Here is a 16432-nt window from a genome sequence, read left to right as displayed (position 1 = left end):
ATTTTCAAAACAAGAAAATGAAAATACAAAAAAAAGCCTTAAACAATATGAAGCAAGTGATCAAAAGTAGTCCTACAAATTGGACAAGTTCTTCTATGAACCAACCAAAGATCAATACAATGACTATGAAACACATGTTCACAACTTGGAAACCTTTTGCATACCTGAAAATCTATAAAATCATCCAAACATATCGCGCAACTTAACGTTTCTTCATCGCCTTCATTGACTCTGTGACTAAAACATTGCAACTTTTGCAACTCTTCCGAAGACAACCCGGAAGGCGGTTGGTGAACTTCATGGGAGTTGACTCTTGACTTGGCAATGTATCCGATGACCGCGTAGCATATCATCAAGTAAAGAGTGACAATGGAGAGAATGTAGAGAAGAGAGAAGGGTGCAGGAGGAAGCAGAAGCACCATTGTTGGTAATCAGAAAGAAGAAATGAAAGTTTGGTGTATTTAGAAGGCATATGTTGACTTTGTTGAAGGGTGGCTTTAGATGCAAACAAACCATTTATCTAATTCACTTATTATATAATATAAAATGATATGTTTCTTAAAATTTGTGCTTTATAATAGGTTCTTTTAGATTGTTATTAAAAGTTTTTTATTAATAATTTCCAACCATTCACATGCCAAGTCTGAAATGAAAGGTGGTCAATGACCTTAACCTAAAGTTGAGGTTGTTGAAACATTTCATCAAAACAGTTCGTGTGCAGTTAACCCACTTTCAAGTTTTTCTTAAATTTGCAGTAACATTCAATATTCAATCATAACAAAGTACCATAATTTTATTCCATAACTAGCATCTTATACAGAAAATCAAGACAATAGTTACATCAATCTGGATCAACTCAAAATGGCAGGGATTATTATGAGTCATGCAGTTACAAAAAGAAGCAAGTCAGTGTCGTACATTATAGTAAGTGATTACATCTTTGGCAGAAGTGTCGTGGGTTCTGAAGGCACGTCTGCACTCGCCTGCCAAAACCAAATTTAGTGTTAACAAACAACAACATTCCATAATTCTTCTTAAACGTTATGTTCAGCATTTTTGTACCTCAAGATATCTTGTTAGCAACTTTGTAGTACTAAAGTTGAAGCCCTGATTCTCCTTTCTTACGTGAAGCGTGAAGTTGCTTTCTCACTTGTGATGCTAATGATTGTAATTTGATAAGATAATATTATTATCTATTTCATGAGAAAAAATATATATTTTCTTTTTTATCATGCATACCTTTCCTAATTCAACGCCCCATTGATCAAAAGAATTGATTCCCCAGACGAAACCTTCGACAGCAATTCTGTGCTCGTATATAGCTAGTAACTAAACAGGCAAGAAAAACAGGTTTTGTAAGATGATGTCAGCACCAGATACATAGATTTCACCAGGGCTACAATACCTGTCCAATTCTATAAGCATCCAATGATGGAAGTAGAAGGCTTAGTGACGGTCTATTCCCGGTAAAGGTCTGGTGATGAAAATGAAATTAGTGACCAAGAGCTTGATTGCATGCAAAAAGAATTAAAATGATGAAGAAAATTAATTACCTTGTGAGAAACAAGATGAGCTGCAACGCTCTCACTTTGCAATTGTTCGGGGGTCTGGAACGAAAACAAGATACTGTTGGTAAAACTATATATTAAAAATGATATCTTTACGTTTATTTATATGTTAAGTTAATGCGATACTTCACATTCTAAGAGGTTAAGGAATCAAAATTACCTTCCCATAAGCAAGAGCGTCAGGTTGTGCAAAAAAGTTGGACATGAGCTCATCATGGTTATTTACCACTTCATCTGCAACCAAATTGCATTGATAAACAAAGATTGGATAAAGGAACAAAGAAGTCAGAGTGGCAAACGGTGTCGGGGTAGCGGGTTGAATCCAAACACGACCGGTTTTAACCAATTTATCTAAACGAGTCAGACGGGTAGGCAGGTTGTAAATGGGTTGATGGGGTGTGATCAAGTTGTAAACTTGTTAAACAGGTTGTAATAAATTGGTCTAACGGGTTGCTATATTGCCCTTTTAATTAAACGGGTCGACTTGTTTAGTTACATAGGTTAAATAGATCAATCCACACACAACCCGTTAAATTAAACAAGTTTAATATGTCAAGCCGAACACAACATGTTTATTAAACGAGTTACATGTCACGACCCAAAACATGATTATTTCCATGTCGTGTCAGAAACTGCCCCTACTAAAACAGAGGAACATTAAACAGTACCTTTAAGATAGACGGGTTGTTGACTCTTGACAACACCAATAAAATCACAAGGAATAACACGCTCCTGAAGACTCCAAAATCAATAATTTAGAAACAGCGATTTCAGCAAATATGAAACCATATGCAAGCGGTTGACATACACTTAACTATAAAAGAATTAAATCTCAATCACAGTACGCACACACCTACCTGATGAATTAATTAGTAAAAACTATGTTGGCCATTTGTTCCGGGCTCACCAAAATCAATTTCGCCCGCTTCAAACGGAAGGCGAAGACCATCAATAGATACTCCTTTCCCATTACTCTCCATACTAACCTATAATAAAAAGTTTTAAGACCCCACATAAGAAATGAAAATAAAATTTTTAAACAAGTATGACACGTGCCATAAAAATAATAACATACCTGTTGAATATGTGGAGCAAGCTTTTCAAGAGCTTGAGTGTAAGGTAGAATAGCCTGGTGAAGATACAAAAACCATGATAAAATTCAACTAAGAACGGTTTAAGCGTCTCAATCCTGTAAACGAACCAAGCTATCAGTGAACAGTCTGCAAACTGTTCGGCAGGAAGTTTGTTTATGTTCGAACGAACATGAACAAAACATTTTGTTTTAGTTAAACAAAAATGAACAAATATCTTGTTCGTTCATATGTTCACGAACATTCGTCCATTTAAGCTTGTTTAAACTCACTTATGTTGTTAGTTTACATTCATTAATCTGTTTATCAAAAACTTTTTGTCCCATTACAACTTGGTTAAGTCTTAATAACTTATTAGGCCTAACACGTTGTTGTTCACATTACTTTTAACTGGTTTTAGCTCAGTTATATTCATTTGTGAACTGTTCGTTTATACTGTCAATAAACGAACACGAACACACTCATTTTTTTTAAATAAACGAACACAAACAAGAAAACCCTGTCTGTTTAAATGTTCATATTCGTTCAGTTTGTTTAGAAGCCTAAGCAGGTGAGATATTATAAATAATAAAACTCACTCGTGCAGGATATCCAAGAAACGAGACATTCCATACGCTCAACAAACCTAAAAGAACCTGGAACGAAACGAATAAAATGTTTAGTATGTTAAATAACCACAAGGACATGATAAAAATGTAGCAAGTCAACTAATGTACACATACAGGTATATTGCTCGCAAAAGGGGTGGATTGGAAATGCTGATCAATGCTTCTAGCACCTTCTAGAAACCTATAAGTAAAAGATTTAGTAAATTTGGTAAAATCATCTAATGAGAAATGAAGTTCAAAGTTCAAATGTTAATGTACTTTTCAACGACTGAAAAACCGTATTGGAGAGATAAAGGTAACACTCCAACAGCACTGCAAACTAAAGCGGGTCAACATCATTAATCACATATCACACTAATTTATAAATTTTTTTTTTACTATTTGTTTAACTAAATAATAAAAGATTATCTATCTTACCACTGTAACGGCCTCCAACCCAATCCCAGAATGCAAAAGCATTATTAGGATCAATCCCGAATTTCTCCACAAGCTGCATTAAATATATTGAAAGGTAAAAGCTAGAAATTGTTACATCTTTAGTCCAATAGTTTTCTCAAACAGTAAAAGGTAACACCATTTGTCTTAAAGTAGATAGAGGTTAACTTTCCTGTTGATTTTTTTTAGAAATGACCAAATTACTCCTTAGCATTAAAGCGAAAAAAACGGTAAAGAATAAAACCTTAAGATTTGTGCTAACAGCAACCATATGCTTTGAAACAGCCTGCGACCTGAAATCAGCGAAATGATATGTTTAGTATGAACACAATATATAAAAATGGATTGTTATCAGATCCAAAAATATTGATAGAAACATAAAATGGTGCACTAACCCTAAAGCAGACGGGATCCATTCCCTCAATGTCCGAGCATTCAACATCGTCTCGGCTGTAGTAAAAGTCTTTGAAACCACAACAACTGCATTAAATACATGAAGACATCATTAATCATAAACGAAACTAATGTTTTATGTCACCTGAAATATATACAAACTAATACAGAAAATAAAGTTATGTCACCTAAAGTGGTCTCGGGATTCAAGCCTGAAATATTTCTTGCATCGTCTACTGGATCAACATTAGCCAGAATACATAAAATACCCAAATATAAAAAATAATAATAAGTAAGATCATTGCCTAAAAGATTTTGCATACTTACAAGCGAAGCTGGCGCCCTCCTGCTAATTTACTCGCCCCAGGATCTGCAAATTCCCAAATTTTTAATTTTGATGAACTTATTAATATCTAGTTCACATGTGAAGTTAAAAAGCTGACCCGTTTGAAGAGCAGTGTGCACAAACAATGGGCCAAGGAAGCTTCCACCAATACCAATAGCAATCACATTTGTCAATGCTTTACCCGTGGCTCCAACCTAAAGCATGTTGAATGTTTACTAAGTATATTATTATTATATATAAATAATAATAAGTTTCATACAATCAGTTTATAATAAGAATAACTACCCAAGATCCATTGCGAACTTTATCTGAAAACTGACGGATTTTGTCCAAAACTTGCCAAACATCGGGTACCACATTCTTTCCATCGCTGTTTATTGTTGTGTCCTTTGAAGCATGAAGAGCTACATGCAGCACTGACCTGTTCTCTGTGCTGTTTATCTGAGGTATATATCAAACTGGCTCAGCTATTTTCTCAAACTTTTTCAGAAGTAATATCTGAATAGATTAAAGTTTATAGCTTTACTTACATGCTCCCCATTGAACATACTATCAATCTTTTGTTTCAGACGTGCTTCCTGCATTATAAAATAACAAAACCGATCAGAAAATATTTCACTTCTTTTTCGGTTTTTTTGGTGGCTAATAACAATATTTCATAAATAAATAAAATGATAATGTTGTTACATCTACCTCGGCAAGTTTAAAGAGGTTGGACACCGTATCAACAGTGGCGCGCTGACGTGAATAGTCCAAGAATATTCCATCAAACTCACTAAATAAAACCAAAATGAACACAGACACTAATCACTCAAATCCAAAAGGTTAAAAAAAATCATTAAATTTGCATATGCTATAGAATCCAATATGATTTTGGAACCTAAAAACTCTACTCAAAACTTCACAAATTTAGTGTTAAAAAGTAAACATAAACATATGGTACTAGTTGATAATAAGAGGTTTAAACAATCATACATACAACATCATGGACTTGCATCTGTCAGTGTCACTCATCAAATCACGCAAATGCCTTTTATCAATTTCCCCAACATGGGCCTGCAAATAATAATAATAATAATAATAATAATAATAAATAATAATGAATGAAATGCAATGGCAGAAAGAAATGAAGAAACTTGAATGACCTTGAGGTGTTTCCATGGTGCAGAGTCAGAGATTAAAGCAGCCATCTGCAATGATTATCAAGAAAAGATATAAAATTGAAATCAATTCCACACAGACACAGCATGTTCTGATTTGATTGAATGGTAAGATTACGTTGAAATGAGTAAAGGGGTTTGAGAGGATATAAATTACCTGGAGATGATCAAGATTCAAGAACGATTACCAATTTGCAATCTTGATGAGTTTATGAATTATCAGTCGATTGTTGAATGAGAGATTAAAATGAAAATAACACTAACACTAACGCTCTTTTCTTTAATGAGTTTTTTTAGAATGGAAAAGAAAAGAAAACTAAGAAAGTGATATTGAGTTTTTTTTATAATGGAAAGGAAATGAGTAGGAGTTAGGAGAAATTAAATTAGTGTATTTTCTTAATAAGTTATCCTTCAAAAAGTGGATGATTAATAAGGATAACATAATTATCCTTTCCTTTCCTTTCCTTTCCTTTAACTTCCTTCAAACTCAAGAACACACCTAATTAAAAAAAATATCATTCTCTTCCCTTCCGTTTTTTATCCTTCCCTCTCTTTTCCTTGGTTAAAAAACTAACAAAGCGTAAGGGTGATGCGTAGTGGAGCGCTAGGCGAATTGTGACAAGTGTTTTTAGGGTGTAATGGTGTAGGGGCTACAAATTAGGATCACAGTATATTTTTTTATTATTTTCTTTTTATAACTAAACTAAACAAATAAAAATCAATTTATTTAAATAATTAAATAAAAATGCAATAAAATTAAAAAGAAATACAAATAAAAACATTACTAAAAAAATACATAACTAAAGAAAAAAAATAAAAAATACATAACTAAAAAACAAACTAACATCCGTAACATTCCCGCATTTTTTCACGTCGTCGTTGAAATAATAATTTGACTTCCTCGTGAAACCCCTCCGCTTTGAGGGATTCGTAGTCGTCTTTCATTTGACGTAATTCCAACGTCTGATTCAGCTTTTCTTGTTGTTTGTTGGATGCTCGAAGGTCGTTTCCTATTACCGTGGCATTTGTTTCCAAACGACCGACCAACTCATTTATTTCATCGGGCGCCGTATTGAATCGTGTTGACGACGAACCTTCCCCCTTATTTTTTCTCGATCTCCGGCGTGGTCGAGGCAACTCCTCTACTTCTTCGTCGTCGGCTATATTAACATCGTCAGCTAAATTAATCGTGTCGTCCAGGAAGAAGCTACGAGCATCGGAGGGTGTGTTTGGTGTGCTCGGATTTGTCGACGACGATGTCTTCGACTTTTTTGAAGGTCGGGATGAGCCGTCTCGTCGGGCGGCCGGAACGGTTGGTGCCCCGTTCCATTTCGCGCAACGACGTAGCTTTTCCCAATAATTCAAGTACTTGAACGGTTTCCCGGACCGCTCAAAAGTTTGGCCCTGAGCTCGAAAGTCACTCAAGGCTTGACTTATAATGTCGACGTGGTTATGCCCCGCTACGCCAGCCGGACCCCTGCAACCGGTTAATTATCCCGGCAAATTTTTGACAATCAGCGTTAGGCCCCTTCCAGTTGGCTTGAACCGCTTCTTTTCCCCGGTAGTCTTCGGGTTTATTGGTTATCGTGAGCCAAGCTTCAAATATTTTCTTCCAAAACACCTCGGTGGCTTGAAAGTTAGCTACAAATTAAAATTATTTGTCACAATTAGTATATATTTTAATAAACACTAAATACATTTTTAATAAATACTTAATATTAAAAAAGTTACCGACGTTGAGATCCTCCGAAATGACGACCCAAGCCCTTGCGAGGGCCACCTCCTCCTCCTCGCTCCAATGCTTGTATGGATCACGTTGCGCCATCGGCTCCCCCGCTTGTTTCTTGTTGTGTTTACGGGTCACCTTTTTGCTTGAATCGGAGGCCCGTGACGTTTGCGTCTCCGGCACCGTCACCGGCTCCGACTCCGGTGGTGTAGACCCGAACGCCGGCATTGTGTTTTGGGGGCTGAGATAGTTGGCTTACATGTTTAGGTTCGCGTCGGAAAATTGAAACGGATAGCTCGGTTGGTTTAGGTTCATCGGGTTCCATTGTAAGTTCGGTTGGCTCGGTTGCAAACCATGCGTTTGATCGGAAGCAGGGAATTGGTAGTTCGGTTGGTTCGAGTTGTTTCTAGGATTCATTTTGCTAATTTTTTGTAAGAATTTGGGTATGAATTGTGTATAAAATGGAGAAGAAGGGTGTATGTTTATATATATATATATATATATATATATATATTGTTTAAATTAATTATTTTATTTTACATTTGACCGTTGTCAATGGTCATATATATATATATTATATTATTATTTCCAAACCTTTCGGCGACAAAAACAACCCGCCCCTTTCGCCCAATTATCGCCTGGGGGCGGTGTTCTAGCCCCTTCGCGTGTCACACCCACATCTTAGGCCTAGGAGTGTGATCAATAGTTTGTACCACATTTGTATATAAATCAGAGTAACGGGTTATTAGCGGAAGTCTTATAAAAACATAAGGATCGAAATTATAAATATTTACATTACAAAAGACGAGACGAAAGTCTCGTTTAGTTTTACTTGTTTATAAGTTTTACAAAGCATTATATTAAATGTTTAAACAAAAATATCCGAGCCATCGGATTCTTGAGCCCTTCGTCCTTCAAGCACTATTTTCGGTTACCTGCAAAATGTTAGAAAATACGTCAGCAACGAATGCCGGTGAATATGCTGACGCTAAAAATATTTTCTTTACTTAATCATCCCTCAAGACCACGTAAGTCTCGGCCCATCTTGGCTTAGGAATAATTAAGTTAAATAATCATTATAAACTCGAGTCTCTACACTAGGTCACCTCAGCAAAACACCGCAGCGTTTCGACATAACTTAGGTACCATAAATATACACATGGTCAGTCTCACTCGAACGTAACTTAGGTCCGGCTCATCGTGGCTGGAGGTCGTGACCGAGCGTGGTGCGATGTGCCCACCGCATTCCACATATGTAAGGATCTAGACAAACATATACCACAGCTTGAGGGCTAGGCTTATACTCTTATTTACAATGTTTTTAGAGACACGTAGCCTCATGTAAAGTTTTACACATAACACGTTTGATTGTTTGAAAACAAGTTTATAAAAGTGGGGCGTATTCACATTTCAAATGGGATCGGCTTCCAACACCGTCCGTGAGTCTTTACTTGCTATCTCGCACCTATAGTACGAGTATAACCTTTATTAGTCGGATATACAATCCGGCTTAAGACCTTTAGTCTCGTCTATCTCGATGAACCTTTAGTTCAAATTTCTTTTACTTTAAAACCTTTAGTTAAAAAGTATTATCATAAACCTTTAGTTTATTTATAAAAACCCTACGTTTATTCTTCTTTAAGAAACGTATTCTTTTCTTTATTATTTAAGTATACTCATTATACTTAAATAATATATTTTATAACAAAGAATAATCATACACATATATATATACTCAAATATATATTTCACTTTTCTTTTCCTTTACTTTCTTCCTTATATATTTCTTTGTTTATCGAGGTATCGAGTATAACCTCAACTTAAGGTATTAAACTTTTATAATATTTTATTATTATTTTATTAGGGCATTATGCCTATCTTCTCTTGACTTAATAAACCCTACACACTCGGGCAGCACTTCGACGCCTTTTTATTTATCAACACATGTTTGATCAACCCTTTGCTTAGACACACGAATCGAACACCAACACTCCATGGCACGCACTTCGAGATGATCGTCGGGACGGTATCACCTTCTTGATATACACGTCGTCGATTAGTTGCATGAGTATCGAGGTATGGCACGTTTATAGAGGAATCAGGCACGTTTATCGAGATGGATCGAGGGCTCGTATTTCGAGGTATAGAGAGATGTTTAGAGAGAGAGTAATGTGTGTGATTTGAGGTGTGGGTTGTGAGAACTAGTGGCCTTCTATTTATAGCCCAAATTTGGATCCTGTCGCGGTACGTGACGGGACTTGGCTTAGCCTGTCGCGTATCGCGATATAGGCTTGGCCAGTCACCACTAGACCTAACACGTGGCAGGCGTTGCGCCACGTGGCGACACGTGGCGGACGTGTTGCCACGTGGCGTGTGTGATTTGAGGTGTGGGTTGTGAGAACTAGTGGCCTTCTATTTATAGCCCAAATTTGGATCCTGTCGCGGTACGTGACGGGACTTGGCTTAGCCTGTCGCGTATCGCGATATAGGCTTGGCCAGTCACCACTAGACCTAACACGTGGCGACACGTGGCAGGCGTTGCGCCACGTGGCGACACGTGGCGGACGTGTTGCCACGTGGCGGCAGACGGTGCCACCGTGTGCCACGTGGCAACACGTCCGCCACAACGTGTCAGACATCCCCATCGCGGTAAGCGATGGGTGTCCCTTCTGATCCATCGCGTATCGCGATGGGTCAGGAAAACATAATTTACAATTTAGACCCTGGAGTTTGGAATTTGGCAGAATTGGTCCATTGACTTTTGAAAACTTGACATATTTAGCCCAAATTTTCATGATGTTACATCGCGCCCACAATTCGCCCGAGCCCACCACACATGGCCTAACATGTTATTTTCTCTTGATGGGGTCCACGTTGTATGCATAATTTGGCTTGGCCTGTCAAAAAAAAACATAACCATTTGGTCGGGACTATGTTATTTTAATAGGGCTCACGCTGACTTTAGAGTATGGCTTGAGCATGCTCTAGAAAAACCATACCATCAACTTCCACGTGGCTGCCGTTGTGCTGCCACAAGAACATAATTCTTTGGCGTAACACGCGATGAGACAAAAATTCGGGTAGTCTAAGAATTCGAACTGACAACCTTGCACAATAAGTAGCTCAAATCCTTAAGTGACATAATCAACCAAAACATAGACAAACAAAGATCAAATTTAAGTCTCCACTGGCCTCTTACCACTAAGCATATATAATTATACTAGTTTTAGAGTCCGTGTATCACACGAGATTATCCAAACTATAAAGCTATAAGTAAAGAAAATAATTACATAACGTATATGAAAAAATGTATTACATCTATGCTTGTATGTATACTATGTGTATATAAATTGATTTTATTTATATCACAAATTGATATTTTTTAAATGAACTTAATAAAAAAAATGCACGTGAAACGTACCTGAGAACGTTCCTTTTATTGAAACTTTCATTGTCAGTTTCATATATGTATACTTGAAATAATTCATAAAGAAGACTTCTCATACAATAGTAATTCTGACCATTAAGCCTAAATACTGAAGGGCGTCACCTTTATTGATATATTTATCAATTTACAGCCCATAGAAGAAAATGAGAACATTAAATTATAACGACATGTTCTTCAAGAACTATGTTTTTCTGAGCCAAACCATGAAAAAGATTTTGATATGTTTGACAACATAAAAAATAACATGCTAGCCCATTCAATTTTATGAATATTTTGCTTTATTTGAGCATAGTTTTGCATGACATGTTTCCCATACAACGTTTTGATCACCATTGAATGAAAAGTTAATGCTGACACAAACGTTTTAAAAATTGATACAAGTTAATAGCATTGATAGGTCTGGGTGGCATGTCGTAAGTTTTCACTATCTATTCTTAAATTTTAATTGCCGAGGGAAAATAGTCAATTTATCAAATCCTGAACGTTTTGATTTTTTTCCAAAAATGTCCTTAAAAATAAATTTTAAACCCAAGTCATGTTTAAAGTTCTAACATTCATCCGTTTAACATTTTCAAGTCAACATTTTGAACCCGTAACAAATTTGATGATCAATATATTTGTATTCTCAAACTTAAAAAAAAAACCCTCAGGATTTCTCATTTTTAACTCATAACAAAATTTGACCCAAATGTAGTTAACTTGTATCAAACAATCTATTTACCAATTTTTGATTGTTAAAACCAAATTTAAGTTCCACAAAACTCAAAACAATCCTTGTTAAAAAAACAAAAATTAAATATGATAAATTTTGTTATATATGAAAGTGGTTGTTATATAATTACTAAATTAACCGAAAATATACAGTTTACTAAATTAATTGAAAAAATAAATTGATAAATTTAAAGCATATATTTATAATTTATAAATTTGTATCACAATTTAGAATAATAATAATAGATAAATGGATTGATTTAAAAAAACAATGATCAACTTGAACATAGATTTATGATTTAATAATTAAAAAAATTACTTTGTAAAATTAAAGCATGCTCAAGTTTTGTTTTTCATAGTAAAATATATTAATGATAACATTTGAAATTATATATTATTCTCAATCATTAACAAACATGGTTTGTTGTTAGTTTTTGGATTTTCACCAATTATTTTGGAATATATAGTAAAATAATATGTTAATATTTATTTTTATAAAAATGTATAAATATAATAAAAATAAAATGTAAAAGGAAAGTGAATTTGAACATATATTAGGGTCAATTAATCTCTTAGTTTTGGAAGGAAAAAAGTTGTGAGATTTAACCATAAACTGACATGTGTCACAATTGTTTTATTTTATTATAATAGGTAGATATTATATTGTTCCCGGTGAGTCTAACTGCTTACACATTGAATATCAGCCATTAGATCAACCTGAGAGTAAATCTCATTCGTTTAAAGTCATGGATTTTCTTCTAGAAGCATCAATTATTAGCTTTTATCGATTTACATCTCAACTCCCCCACTCCCCCTAGTTTACGCACAACTTTCATAAACTCCCTTTCAGGCTTTCACCTCCAGAATATGTCACCATCAGTTGATTCCGCCCCTGCATTCTCCAACTCTTCCTAGATGATCTCCTTCGTCCCTGTAATCCATAGTTACGCTTTTCATCGCAATTCGAAATTCGTGTGTATTACTTAAATATGAGGCGTAATTTTTGTTGAATTGTATGTTTTCGGACGTGATTTGGTAATGGAAATTGACAATTTGGAGATGAAGAACTCAATTCTTCTGAATCCGAGCCCTAATGACTTCAAATTTGTGAAACATGAGCCACTTCATTCGGTAAGATTCGAAAATATCGTATCACTTTTCGACTAACTTTTTCAATATTTCTACTTATGTGTTCCTTCAATTTCATTTTGAATTCTAATCTCATCACTCTTGAAAAAAAAGGTAAAAATGTCGTAATGAAAGTGATGGTGACGAGCTTTGATAACAGATGATTTTCATCGGTCACTGCATATGAACTCTGAATTTGTTAATTGTGAATATAGTCAATAGTTGTTTGTTGAAGTTGTTGAGATCAATATAGAACCGGTAATCACCTGCAGTGCAATTGATGCATCAATGGACTTCATATCTCTGTGTAACAACTCGGTTTTAACAGTTTGTATTACCCGACCCATTTTATGTTTGGGAAATTTTATTAATGAAAAATATCGGATCGTCTATAAGGTAATTGTTATATCCTTTCTGGTCGTCGGAGACTCTAGATCAAAAGCCCTAACATGTTTTAAGCAAACGCAAACTGGATTAAACGATTAAGAATTTTAGGGTTTTATTCAAACTGGTTATTCTTTCTGGCTGAATATATATTTCTGTTTCCGGGTTATCATCGTCTAGCAAGCTAGTTCAGTTGGCTCTATGGATTTGTTAAAGCTTACAGCAGCTGGGGGGCGTGGGTTCGAACCCCCCCCCCCCCCAGCCCCCGTATTTTTGGATTTTGTTTGGCTAATTGTTATTAATCATACATAATCGTTAATTAATATAATAATATTATAAAATCATCAAAATCTTTTTATTTATATTATATAAAATAATAGATCAATACTTTAACAAAAACGACACTTTTATTAGTTGTTTTCTTAATCGTAATTAAGAATCATATATGTATGTATGTATGTATGTATGTATGTATGTATGTATATATATATATATATGTAAATATTAGTTATTAAAATGTATAAGAGTTTTAGTGTTTAAAAATAATCATACATAATCGTTAATTAATATAATAATATTATAAAATCATCAAAATCTTTTTATTTATATTATATAAAATAATAGATCAATATTTTAACAAAAACGACACTTTTACTAGTTGTTTTCTTAATCGTAATTAAGAATCATATATGTATGTAGGTATATATATATATATGTAAATATTAGTTATTAAAATGTATAAGAGTTTTAGTGTTTAAAAATAATCATACATAATCGTTAATTAATATAATAATATTATAAAATCATCAAAATCTTTTTATTTATATTATATAAAATAATAGATCAATATTTTAACAAAAACGACACTTTTACTAGTTGTTTTCTTAATCGTAATTAAGAATCATATATGTATGTATGTATGTATGTATATATATATATGTAAATATTAGTTATTAAAATGTATAAGAGTTTTAGTGTTTAAAAAGGGTTTTAAACTAATATATGTACTACCATATTAATTAACGCATTGAAATATAGTATTTTATGAAAAGATTTATATTTTATATAAATATTATTATTTATTATTTACAATAAAAGAAATCTTTATTAATAATAAAAATGGATATAAATACATTAAATGTATATATCGTTTGAATTAAACAAATCTCTTTATATAAACTATAAAGTATTATAAATATTTATTTAGGTATTTTTTTTGTACTTTATATAATTAAATCATATTAATTACGATAAAACTTCGATAATAAAAATTGATAATAAATCTTTGTAATATTAAACTTTCGCAAGAACATTCTCGAGTCTCTATGTAGTTTCAGTTTCTTTATACGATACATATTTATTTCCTCCAGTATTCTTTATTAGGACTTCTAGTCGGTATCATTCCCGAAGAGCTTCGTTTACCGCTTTCTTACCTAATAGTTATCTCTTGCTAGGTGAGTAATCACTCCCCTTTTTACTTATTTTTAAACCGTTTTGGGGACATGTGCGTATCTTATATATTTAACTATATCTAGTATTCAAAACCGCAACTGTTAATCCTTGTGTGTATATCAGTTTATGCTTAACTTGCTATTTGCTTACTTGCTTTGTTTGAATGCTACTTGCTTATTTCGGCAACCGATGTCCATTTTTATGGCAACGGTTTAGTCCTTGCTTTGGTAGCCAATGTCCATTTATATGGATTGGTTGAGCCCTTTCTTTTTGGTTTGCTTTCTTTATGCTTGATTGCTTGTTTATATGCTATGGCTTAACTGTTTATTCTCACAGGAACAATTTGCATCTTTCTTTATTTATTATATATTATTATTGTTGTGTCTTAAACTGGTGTTTTACTCACTCAACATGTGTTGTTGACAAACATTCTATTTTATACGCATATGCAGGTTATCGTCGAATTTAATGCAGGTTGGTGAAGACTTAGTGAAGAATTTAGTTAGAAAAATAATGTAATCAAGAAATATAAAATTTTTATTGTTGTATGAATTATGTATTTGTTTGTATTTGATTTATTTGATAATTGAATTTAATTAATAGATATTGTCATTTAAATATTACATGCTAGTACCTTGAGAGCTGTGACCATTAGCTCACGCCCCGACATTTCCGCCTTAGGTTGGGGTGTGACACTCTGATCGTATTATGATTGTTTTACAACCAGAAATAACTTTGAGATGCAGTGGGAGAAATCTAAAGAACATACGTATGGTGAGTGTTCTTTAACTGTTTTTTAGAGATTTAATTTGTCAAAATCAATGCTTTTTTGCTTTGTACCTTGCGCTTAAAACGACAATTTCTTGATGTATTTCAGGTGGAATATAGTGCTCTTGGCCACTTAGAATCACGTGATGAAAACAAGCTTTATTTCCAATGTCATCATATACAGTTGAATCTACGTTTACTTTTACTAGCTTTAGAGCTCGTGTAACACACGAGATGATTTAAATAATTAAGATACAAATATAACAATACATAATGTATAAAAAAATGTATTACATATATGCTTATATCATTATATATAACTTGATTTTACTTATAGCACAAAATGATTTTTCTCCAAAAAAAGAACTTAATAAAAAAAAAGAATTCACGTACAAAAAACATACCCATAAACACTCCATCTATTGAAAATCTATTCTTAGTATTATATATGTATAATTGAAATAAATTTAGTTATGAACCAATTTCGGAGAATACTTCTCATATAATAATAGTTTTGAGTAAAACCATGAAATTTTTTTTGATAAGTTTGAGGGACTTTTTGACTTTGCCAATTGACAAAAATAAAGCGGGCTAACATGTTCAATTTTGTGAATGTTTTGCTTCACTTGAGCATAATTTTGTACGACATGCTTCACATACATCATTTTGATCACTATACATTGAAAAGTCAATGTTGAAACAAATGTTTCTAATTTAATAAAAGTTAGAAACATTGATAAGCCTGGATATCGCATGTCGGAAGTGTTTGTCATTTTTTCTTAAATTTTAATAACATGGAAAAAATACTTAATGTGTAAAATTCCGAATCTTTTGACTATTTTCAAAAGTGTGCTTAAAAATAAATTCGAACCCCAATCGCATTTAAAATTCTAGCTTTCATTTGTTTCACATTTTCAAGTCAAAACTTTGAACACGTAACAAGTTTGACGATAAATCTATTTGCGTTCTCAAATTTTTAAAAAATTTTAGATTACCCATTTTTTACCTGTAACAAATTTGAGCCAGATGTGGTTAATTTGTACCAAACGATCTATTTATCAACTTTTAACCGTAACAATCATTTAAGTTCCAAAAAAACTCAAAACAATCCTTGATAAAAAACCTAAGAAACTAAATATGATAATCTTTATTATACTTGAAAGTGATTGGTATATTGATTGACTCATTCCATACTAGAAAGAATCGCAGAAAAT

General features: G+C 33.5%; 1 pseudogene; it reads right to left on the bottom strand.

The window, feature by feature from the left end:
- Positions 1-1146: 1146 nt before the first annotated feature.
- LOC143543688 (glucose-6-phosphate isomerase, cytosolic 1-like) lies at positions 1147-5648 on the bottom strand (annotated as a pseudogene).
- Between the last annotated feature and the right edge of the window lie 10784 nt (positions 5649-16432).

This window comes from Bidens hawaiensis, unplaced genomic scaffold (assembly GCF_021521415.1).
Source record: "Bidens hawaiensis isolate Kalapana, Puna unplaced genomic scaffold, B.hawaiensis_p1.1 tig00013251_1, whole genome shotgun sequence".
Taxonomy (NCBI): Eukaryota; Viridiplantae; Streptophyta; class Magnoliopsida; order Asterales; family Asteraceae; genus Bidens; species Bidens hawaiensis.
Note: the sequence above shows the minus strand (reverse complement) of the source record. Positions and strands in the feature narration are given on the sequence as shown.